Consider the following 10,951-nt stretch of genomic DNA (forward strand, 5'->3'; position numbering starts at 1 on the left):
CATTCGTAATAAGATATGGTAGGATGTACTTCAAACAAAGAAGAAAACCAAGAAAGGCTTTCTTTAACCCAGGACGTACATCATCCTACTTAAGAAGGAGAAAAGGGAATTTCCAGGGCAAAAGCAAATTATCTGAGTGTTTGAGGGTGAAAAAGATTTTGTTGAGAGAGATTTAACAGGTCTGTTGGAGGTTGCAGGAAGACTGAGACGTGAAAGGAAACCAAGCAAATGAAGAAAAAGATGATTATTAACTCCAGGAAAACAAAAAGTTTTTCAAGGAAGGAAATGTAAGTGTAATTTAACTCTACAGAGTAGAGTTGACCTTGGTGATTATATGATCCACCTATAAACAAAATCTTTCTCATTTTAATAATAGTCACTACCAAAGACTCTTGAGCACTTGGAGCTGGACACCTCACTGCAGGGATTACTAGGAGGAAGCAGACCCATCCCTGTCATTCAGCCCACCTCCATCCAGGTTAGAAACAATTTGGGGAGAGTGAAGTTGTTATCAGAAGCCAAGTGGGAAGTGAAGGACTGGAGGTAGAAGACTTTTTCTTCTCCTCCCTCTTGGTGCTTTCCCCTCTGTGAAACCAAATGGGAGGATCCAAGAGACTCGCCTGTAAAGGATGGGTCCTCTTCATAGGGCTAAGGCACCTGGCTTCTCCCAAAGCAAGTGATGAGAAAGACAGAGAGAGGGAGAGAGAGACTGAGATTGAAGAACAAGAGAGAGTGACCAAGACGAAGCCACAATGTCCTTCGTAACTCAATCTTACAAGTGACATACCGCCATTTCTGCCATCAGTGTGCCATCAGTGACACACTCATTCGGGCCAATTCTGATATAATCTGGTAGGGGATTACACAAGACCGTGACGACCAAGAAGTAGGGATCTTGAATGCTGGCTATCTGACAGTGAAGACTATTAATTTTTTTTAAAAAAAGCATGCCTTTTTAGATATCACACCAAAAATACAATACATGAAAGAAATAGTTAATAAGCCAGATTCTTTAAAATTAAAAACTCTTGCTCTGTAAAAGAGACAGTTAAGAGAGTTGGAAGAGGAGTCATAGACTGGGAGAAATATTTGCAAAAGACACATCTGATAAAGGACTGTTATCCAAAATATAACAAAGAATTCTTAAAACTCAACAATAAGAAAACAAACAACTCGATTAGAAAATGGGCCGAAGACCTTAGCGTGTAACTCACCAAAGAAAACATACCGATGGCAACAAGCATATGAAAAGATCCTCCACATCACACATCACCAGGAAAATGCAATTTAAAACAGCAATGAGACATTACTACATACCTATTAGAATCGTCAAAACCCAGCACACTGACATTTGGTTTAAATGCTGGCGAGGATGTGGAGTAACAGGAACTCTTATTCATTGCTGGCGGGAATTTGAAATGGTACAGCCACTTTGGATCACAGTTTGGCAGTTCCTCATAAAACAAACACTCTTGCCATTATGATCCAAGAATCACACTCCTCGGTACTTCACCCAAAGGAGTTGAAAGCTTGTGTCCACACAAAAGCCTGCACATGGATATTTATAGCTGCTGTATTCGTAATTGCCCAAACTTGGAAGCAACTAAGATGGCTTTTAGCAGGTGAGTGGATAAATATAAACTGTGGTACATCCAGACAATGAGATATTATTCAGTGGTAAAAAGAAATTAGCTTTTAAGCCACAAAAAGACACTGAGGAAACTTCAGTGCATATTACTAAGTGAAAGAAGTCAATTCGAAAAGGCTACATACTGTGTGCTTCCAACTATATGACATTCTAGAAAAGGCAAAATTATGGAGACAATAAAAAGATCAGTGGCTTCCACGGCTGTGGGGGTAGGCAGGGAGATGAACAGGCAGAGCACAAGGAGTTTCAGGACAGTGAAAATGCTCTGTATGAGGTTATAATGATGAATGCATGTCATTATCCATTTGCTCAAACCCACAGAATACACAACACCAAGAGTGAACCTGAAGGTGAAGTATGGACTTCAGATGACTATGACATGTCCATGTGGTTCATCAATTGAAATAAATATACCACTCTTGTGAGTGATACTGATAATGGGAAAGGCTACGCATATGTGGGGACATGAGTACATGGGAAATCTCTGTACCCTCCTCTCAATTTTGTTATAAACCTAGAAATGCTCTAACAAGTATTAGGTCTTTAAAAAAAAAAATCTACCAGAAGAAAAATTTTTTTAAAAAGGAGGTTAACGAGATGGACGGTTTTTGTGTATTCAGAGAAGGCTTCGAAGTGGTGAAATTTGAGCTGATTTGAATTAAGTGAGGAAGCATGATTGATAAAGGTAGGAACAAGCTTGGTATGCTGGAGGAATACCAGGAAGATCAGTGGGTCTAGAATGGAGTATAGAATTAAGTAGAGAAGTCAGCAAGTTCAGAGACAGCCAATCATGTAGGGTGTTGGCCATAGTAACAAATTTGGATTTTGTTCTGATGGAATAAAATGGTGGTAATACACTGGAAATTTTGGAATGGAAGAATAATGTGATCTTAAAATGAATGGGGGTGGAGAATAGACTTTTGGAGCAACAGTGGATTTGGTATGGGAGTAAGCTAGCAAAATCCTTGACAGCCAATGTGGGTTGAAATTCAGAGTAGAAATAAAAGGAGGGAGAAGGCTTCAACTATAAGGGGAGAGAAGCCAGAAGATAGGGCTAGAATTGCCTGTGGGTTAGTCACAGATTATCGCCGTGCAGCACGTCTCATGGTTAGTCACCTTGGTGGCTGTTAAGGTGAGACAGTTCTTTTCTGATTTCCTTGAACTTCTCAGTAAAAATTTTGAGGCCATCAGCAGGGGTAGAAGGTCAATAGTAGAAGCAGGGTTCAGTATTTCCTAATACTGAACCGTGCTTGCAATCCTCTTTCAACATATTATTCTTCTAACACAGTGTTGACTAGTTAGATGTTAACTGAAAATTTTTCCTAATGAAATATCTTTGCAGGTCTACATATTTTTTTTGTGAACCTCACAGAATGAATTTAGAAACTTGTTAATCTTATCTATATTTTATAACAATTTAAGTAAGAATTATGTTTTTTAATGATATAAAAATTTATATATCAAAATGTGCTATGTCCATTGATGGTGGAGGTTATAGTGATAGGTTGTTGCAGCTGTTTTCCTATAACTTCCATTTCTTTCATGGTTATTTTCTATTCAACTTATCCCAAGCTTCTTGAGTTCAATTTGGTAATTAACATTATCTTACAATAACGTCAATTTCATTGAAAATTTTATATCAAAATAGCATTTTACGTTATCCTATTCCTTTTTTGTTTTAATTTTTTAATGTCAGTTTTAAAAGATTATTTTAATCTTACAGAAAAGTTGCAAAATTAGTATAGAGAGTTTCTGTATACTCTTCCCCCAGCTTCCCCTTAGGTTAGCATCTTACATAACCGTATACCATTTGTCAACACTAAGAAATCAACCTCAGCTCAATGTTACTAACTGAAGTACAGAACTTACTTGGATTTCACCAGGTTTTTCCAGTGATGTCTTTTCTGTCCCAGGATCTCCTTCAGGATTCCACATTACACTTAGTCATCATGGCTCCTTAGTCAGGCTCTTCCAATGTATTCCTCAGTCTTTCTTGTCTCCCATGACCTTGACATGACAGAGTACTGATCAGTTATTTTGTAGAATGTTTCTCAATTTGGGGTTTTCTGATACATGCTTATGATTGGATTGAGGTTGTGCATTATTGGGAAGGTGCCATCGGCTGTGCTTTTCTTAGCGCATCATATCAGGGGCACATTATGTCAGTATGTATTATTGGTCATGTTAACCTTCACTTCTTGGCTAAGGTGATATCTACCAGGACTCTCTACTGTAAACTTACTGTTGCTCCCGTTATAAATATTAAATATTTGTGGGAGATACTTTAAGACCATGCAGATATCCTATTTATACACTGATGGATCTTGCCTGTGGTTAAATATTAGTGTGGTGTTCTAATATGTTAAGTGGAATTTTTCTGCAAGGAAAAGTGACCATTTTTCCATTCACTCATTCATCCATTCATTCATTAATCTCAGGATGGACCTAAGAATACGTATTTTATTCTTTGGGTTATAATCCAGTACTATCATTATTTATTGCGTAGCTCAAGTTCTTACTGGCCATTGAGTGCTCTTTGAGATACCTTTTGACATGTTCCATCTCTTTTTCTTTTAAACAGTTCCTTACTTTCTGACACCCAAGATGTTCTAGCCCTGGAAACAACCACTTCTCCAAGGACCCCTGGTTCCCTTTACTGAAGAATGGCATTTAGAAACCAAGATCTAGCAGCTAGGTGGTGTGTTCATGGCTACTAACCTGTCACTGATTCTAGCCCCTCTCACTGAATAGAGTTAGAAAATACATGTACATATGCTAACTCATACACACATATGTGCATTTATTTCTGTATGTGTGTGTATGCACACACACACACACACACACACATAAGTGAGAACATGAGTACATACTGATAATTCAATTCCAGTCCAGCAACTCAAAGTTTATTCTAGCCTTCTCCATTTCCTTCTTTTTCTTTTACCTACAATGAGAAACCTACTTCTCAACTACAATATGTTTACATATTTGTTCAACTCTACTATACCAATAAATTAGTTTCAGAGATACTGACTCACCTGTCAAAACAGATTTACAATCACAGAACGATGTTTGTGTGTAGCTCTTTCTGTCTTTTGCCTTCACATTATCTGGTCAAAATCCTCTTTGCCAAAGTTACCTAAGTCAGGACCTTTGTTTCTGTTCTGTCAGCATGGTTATATGGTTCATTTGTACTCAGTTACGGTCATCTGTCTCAACTTGCATTTCATCTTAGATTCCCCCCACACCCTGGTTAACTGTGCTTTTATTTACATACAATAAAGTTCACGTCACAGTGTACGGTTCTATGGTTTTTGACAAATGCGTAGAATTGTATGTCTACTGCCACAGTTCCGTGTAGCAGTGGTTCCCAACATTTTTGGCGCCAGGGACCGGTTTTGTGGAAGACAATTTTTCCACAGACTGGGGACGGGATGGTTTCTGGATGATTCAAGCACATTACGTTTATTGTGTGCTTTATTTCTATTATTATTACACTGTAATATATAATGAAATAATTATACAACTCACCATAATGCTGACAAGAGGCAGAGCTCAGGAGGTAATGCGAGTGATGGGGAGCAGCTGTTAATATGGATAAAGACAAACACATGTTTGTCTCAGGAGCAAAGAACTAAGACTCAATATGACTAGTATGTGGATGAATAGGAGTGATGCGAAATGTAGCTAAGGATAGGAGGGAAGTTGGTAGTTGAGAAGCAGGTTCTGGGAGAAAGGGACTGTCTGAAAGGTGACCAGAGATCAAAGTGACAGGGGAGCCTTCTATCCCCACGATGCTCTATCCTTGTGCCATTCCTTACAGATGTAAACAACTCAAGCTCAAACTCAGTTGAGGAGTTTCCGAGACCATCTCCTGGAGGACCTGGAGGACCACCACCTAGACCCCCTCCTAATGGTGAAAACCAAGGTGATGGACCTCAGCAGGGACCCCCTGCACAAGATGGTCAACCTCAGCAGAGACACACTTCTGCAAGAGGGTCAACCTCAGCAGAGACCACCCCCACCAAGAGGTCATCGTCATCGCCATTCTCCCCCACCTCCTCCTGGGAAGAATCAGGGAACACCATCCCCAGGATGTGGACCAGAAAGACCTCCCCAGGGCCCACCACCCCACTGTGGACCTCCCCAAGGCCCACCACCAACACAAAGACCTCCCCAAGGCCCACCACCCCAGTAATTTGGAATGACAGGTATGATTCAAGCTCACTCTCCATCAAGGGCCCTAACCCCTGCAGGTCTCAAACTTTACTGTGTCACTGAATCAACTGGAAACATATTGAAATTGCATAGTCCTGGACCCCAGTTCTAATGATTTCTACTCAGGTATTCTGAAATAGCACAGCAAGATCCTTTATTTTTTAACAAGCTATCTAAGGGGGTTCTGATTATGAGAAAGACAGCCCATAAATTACCTTTTTCCCTATGATTACCTGTCTTAAAGTGGGCTGGCAATGAGGAACAGATCACTGTTCTCTCTTGGTCCTCTCCTCTCTTCCTCCTCAGGCTCAGTGATTTTCCACCTGACCAGGCCTCTCAGGGCCCATGTTCCTGCTAAGTGATACTGTAATTTTATGCTGCTAAATGTTTCGTAGTTTAAAAAATATTGCTTATATATGCTCAAGTTAGAAAAACACTAAACAAAAAGTATGAGGCTAACTTTTAAAGGCATATCATAGCCTGCCTCCCCACTTCCTTCCCCAAAAGCCACCACAGTTAACTCTTTTGAACATCCTCTCGGAAATATTTGTGTCCATATAAATATATATAATCTCTTTTTATCCACAAATGGTATCATATTTTATATTCAGATCTATATGCTGCTCATTTCAAATAACGTATTTCTTAGAAAACTTCCATATTAGTTCATAGAGCTATGTGGATCTATTTGATCCTGGTTTTTGTTTTTGTTTCTGTTTTACCACTGTATACTATCCATTGCCTGGCTGTGTCATGATTACTTTAACCGACCCCTATCAATGGACATGTAGGCTGGTTTCATTTTTTTGCTATTATAGGAAATGTACAGTAACCGTCTTTGTAAATACATATTTGAACATTACCAACAGCAATCAAAAGATAACCTCAGAAGAATCTTTTTCATTCATCTTGTAAGAAACAATTTAGAGCCCATTATGTTAGGTGCATATAAACCATAAACAAAAAAATTAGGAAGGAAAGGGGAGAATGAGGAAGAAGAGAGGGAGAAATGTTGAGCTCTCACCTACTTCCCTTCAATTAGTAGCAAGGATTAGAAACCCCTTGCAAACTTTTTTGGTTTTTCAGAAAATCAGTAAGAAGATTCTAGTCCTTCAGGAAGCCATGACACTGGAACAAGGCAGTCCATCTTCAATTTACCAATGAAATAATCAGCATCCAATTTCTAAGTGCCATGTCTCATTCTGGGTGTTTGTGAATCTGAAATTTGAGAGCCATGAACCCAGAATAGGAACATCCAAGACCCTTTCTCATTGATGATTCCAGCAGGCTTCCTCCTGGACCACTTTTCTAGAAAACATTTTCCCTTTGTTCTTTGCTTGCGGACAGGAACAGCTCTCTCCTTTTCTACCTGCTGTTGCTTCCTCCCTCCTTCTGACACCTTTATTCACAAACCAGCTACCAGATTAAAGAGCTCCACTGTTTTTTGCCTTCCCTGGATTCTATAAAACTAGTGCAATGTTTTTATTATTTTCACACCTTTTCTGAGTTTCAGTAATTTTAGCAAACAAGGAAAATATTGCAAAGGTGAAGAAGCTGCACAGGCTGAAGAAATCCTTAAAATACAAAAAATAAATGCTGGAGAGGCCAGCAAGAGTCTCCCCCACTGATGCGAGGCCCAGACACTTTTTAAGAGCTTGACCTCAACATTGCTAATTATCAGAAAAGTGCAAATCAAAACTGCAATGAGGTTATCACCTCCCACTAGTCAGAATGACCATTATCAAAAAGTCTACAGATACTAAATGCTGGAGAGGGTGTGGAGAAGAGGGAACCCTGGTACAGTACTGGTGGGAATGAAACTGGTACAGCCACTATGGAACACAGTATGGTGGTTCCTTAAAAAACTGGAAGTAGAGCTACCATATGATCCACAAATCCCATTCCTGGGTATATAGCAAAGAAAACCATAATTCGAAAAGATACACGTACCCCAATGTTCATTACAGCACTATTTACAATAGCCAAGACATGGAAGCAACATAAATGCCCATCGACAGATGAATGGATAAAGAAGATGTGGTACATATATACAATGGAATATTACTCAGTCATAAAAAAGAATGAAATAATGCCATTTGCAGCTACATGGATGGACCTAGTGATTATCATACTAAGTGAAGTAAGTCAGACAGAGAAAGACAAATATCACAAAATATCACTTATATGTGGAATCTAAAAAATGATATAATGAACTTATTTACAAAACAGAAATAGACTCACAGACTTAGGAAACAAACTTATGGTTACCAAAAGGGAAAGGTTGGGGGGAGGGATAAATTAGGAACTTGGGATTAACAGACACACACTACTATATACTGTATATAACATTGATAATCAACAAGGACATACTGTATAGCACAAGGAAGGCTACTCAATAGTCTGTAATGACCTATATGGGAAAAGAATCCGAAAAGGAATAGATACATGTATATGTATATCTGAATCACTTTGCTATACACCTGAAACTAACACAACATTGTAAATCAACTATACTCCAATATAAAATAAAAATTAAAAACAAACCAAATAAAAATAAAATTCCAAAATAACTGATCTTCTTGCTAGGGACATAAATGTGGTTCTAGGTCCCTATTACCTGGAGCTCACTATACCCCATTTCCCCTCTTTAATTTCTGCTCAATTTTCTCCCTCCCTAGATGCCCCACCATTCTTTAACGAACACGAGTATATTTCATAAAGGAAGCAGCATGCTGTATTCTATAAAACAAGTAATTTGGACAAGTCATATCAGGTGAAACTTTTCTAAGAATAGAGAGGGCAGACCATCAAACCTATCGGGATAGGAAATCAATCTATCACATTAAGAGAAAATCTCAAATTAAGAGATTTTCCACCAGAAGGTGGAAGATTGGTTGCAACAAAGTTACATTCTGCCCCTTTTGGAGCCTGTTTTTCTGTCACAGTCCAAAGTATTTGAGGTGTTTGGGGCGGGGGGTAAAAAGGAATGTAAATATTCCACGTCGTTTTCTTCCAACTTGGCTTTAAGTGGGTACTCTGGGCTTTATGCCATTTTCAGTAGGAATACTACATAAGAGCCTTCTAGTCAGAACTCGGTAGAATGTATACAATTGACAAAAGGTCTTACCAAGACTTGCAGAAAGTGCCGGATGTGGTGATGTCGCGCTCTCCAGGGCTGGTCCTAGGCCGACGTTCCCGGGGAACCAGGCCGCTCTCCTCATTCTGCCCACGGACCGCTGGCCTCTCCTGCCCGCCCAGCGGTGGTGCGTGGAAGACAGGGGTGCGGAGCCCGGGACCGCCTTTGGTCTCCCGCCCCTGCCTCTCAAGCCGCGGGGACTCTCTAGCCTCGACGCCTCGGTGCGTGTCTCGCGAGAAGCCTCCCCACCCAGGTGGGGGAAGGGCGGGGGTGTCCCGCCGCCGCCGCAGCCGCCGCCGCCGTGCTGCGTGCCCACCTCAGTGCGTGGGCGCGTCTCGCCCCGCCCTCAGCGGTGCCCTTGCAGCGCTCCGGGTCGCCCCTCACTGGCCCGAGCTGTGGCGTCGTTTCCCGTTGCCTGCGAGGCCCTCGGGTCCGCACCGCGATGGTGCGTCCGTCGAGCAGCTCTCTCGGGACGTCGAGAGGGTAAGGGAGGCGCGCCTGTCCCCGTCTCGTGGGGCAGGTGCCTCGTCGTGGTCGTCCTCGCCGCGTGCGGGGGGAACTGACGTAGCCGGGCGCGCGCCGTGTGTTAGCCTGGGTTGCACGCGGGCATGTGAGCCATCGTGGCGGGCCTGGCGACGCGAGGCGGGCTCGGTCAGACATTTCAGATCCAGCCCACGCCCACGCCACGGTCCCGCCACGCCCACGCCCCGCCCCGCCCCGCCAAGGCAGACTGAGGAGCCTGACGCAGCGCAGGCATTTCACTGCCTTGACGGCGAAGGCGCACGTCAGACCAGCTGTGGCCCATACCGCAGATCGGCCGCCCAGCCGCGAGCTAGCCTCTCGAAGAGCCTCCGTGGGTCCAAAGGGGAGACGATGGTGGGGGACGACGCGCCCTCGGGGAGAAAACCTCTTTTAGCGATCGGGGAGGACCTTGGGGTACCGGACCCCCCAGCCTCCACGCCTCCAAAGCCAGCTGTGCTGCAGCCTGTGTGCAGAATCTCTCACTCCCGTGTGAGGGGGGCGCCGTATTTTTTTTTAAGTTAGACAAAAAATTTAAAAGATAATAGAAAAAGAAAAAAAAAGACTTGCCAAAATTAAATGAAATGCATGTCTACTTTGAGAAGAAACAGAGAATATAGTTATCAATTTGTGGACGGAAAGCTGAAGGTTCCATTACACTGGGTAGTTACCAAAATCAGGATCGGAAATAGTCTCAGTTCAAAGCTACAGTCAATCGTGTGTGAAGTTCTTTATTAGATTTAAACATGAATAACTCAAGAAGCAGTTTAACAAAACCTATTTGTTTCAGTTAACTGTTAGTTCAGTATGAGTTAATAGTTTGAGCTAGTAGGTAAGAAAATAAAATCATACTCAGCATTCATTGAGACGTATAGTGAGTAGACCTGGAGTTAGGATGAATCTGGCCCTGAAGGAATGTTCCTCAGATCCCCTCTTTCCAGTATATAAGGTTTGCCAGTCCTTTCCAGAGATGTTCATGAATGGGCTCCTTTCCATCTTAGAGATCTGCTTGGATAGATTCTTATCATTCTATATGATTTCAAGGTAGGTGGAAGCCCTTGATAAAATCCAAAGATGATTTTTTTTCACTTGATGTCAACAATCCCACTGTCTGGTTTCTTTTTCAATACTCATTTTGTTGTGCCCATTGTAAAAGTGTTGTTTAACCCAGGAACGTTTCCCAACTTTGTGAGAAATGGGAGTAGAAGTTATCAATGTACCATGACAGAATCAGTATCAGAAACAGTATCCCCCGGATGAAACGAAAAGACATCAGAAAGTGATACCAAAAGAAAGACAAAGTGAATTTTTTCCTGTCTTTTTAAAATTTGGAAGACGCATTGTCAGAGAATATTGTAATTCGATCTTTTTAAAAAAATTATTTATTTATTTTTGGCTGCGTTGGGTCTTTGTTGTTGAGCGCGGGCTTTCTC

The 10,951-nt window shown here is 41.5% G+C and overlaps 1 long non-coding RNA gene across 1 annotated transcript in view; it reads right to left on the reverse strand.

Annotated features, from left to right (window-relative positions):
• Positions 1-6,220, reverse strand: part of LOC116761261 — a 110,036-nt gene extending 103,816 nt beyond the window's left edge. Inside the window, exons 1-2 of the long non-coding RNA XR_004351929.1 lie at positions 6,097-6,220; positions 3,518-3,655 (exon numbers count right to left, since the gene is read on the reverse strand). This is a non-coding gene — a long non-coding RNA (uncharacterized LOC116761261). The remainder of the gene's footprint in view (positions 1-3,517; positions 3,656-6,096) is intronic.
• Positions 6,221-10,951: the final 4,731 nt, after the last annotated feature.

Source organism: Phocoena sinus, chromosome 10, assembly GCF_008692025.1.
Source record: "Phocoena sinus isolate mPhoSin1 chromosome 10, mPhoSin1.pri, whole genome shotgun sequence".
Classification (NCBI taxonomy): Eukaryota; Metazoa; Chordata; class Mammalia; order Artiodactyla; family Phocoenidae; genus Phocoena; species Phocoena sinus.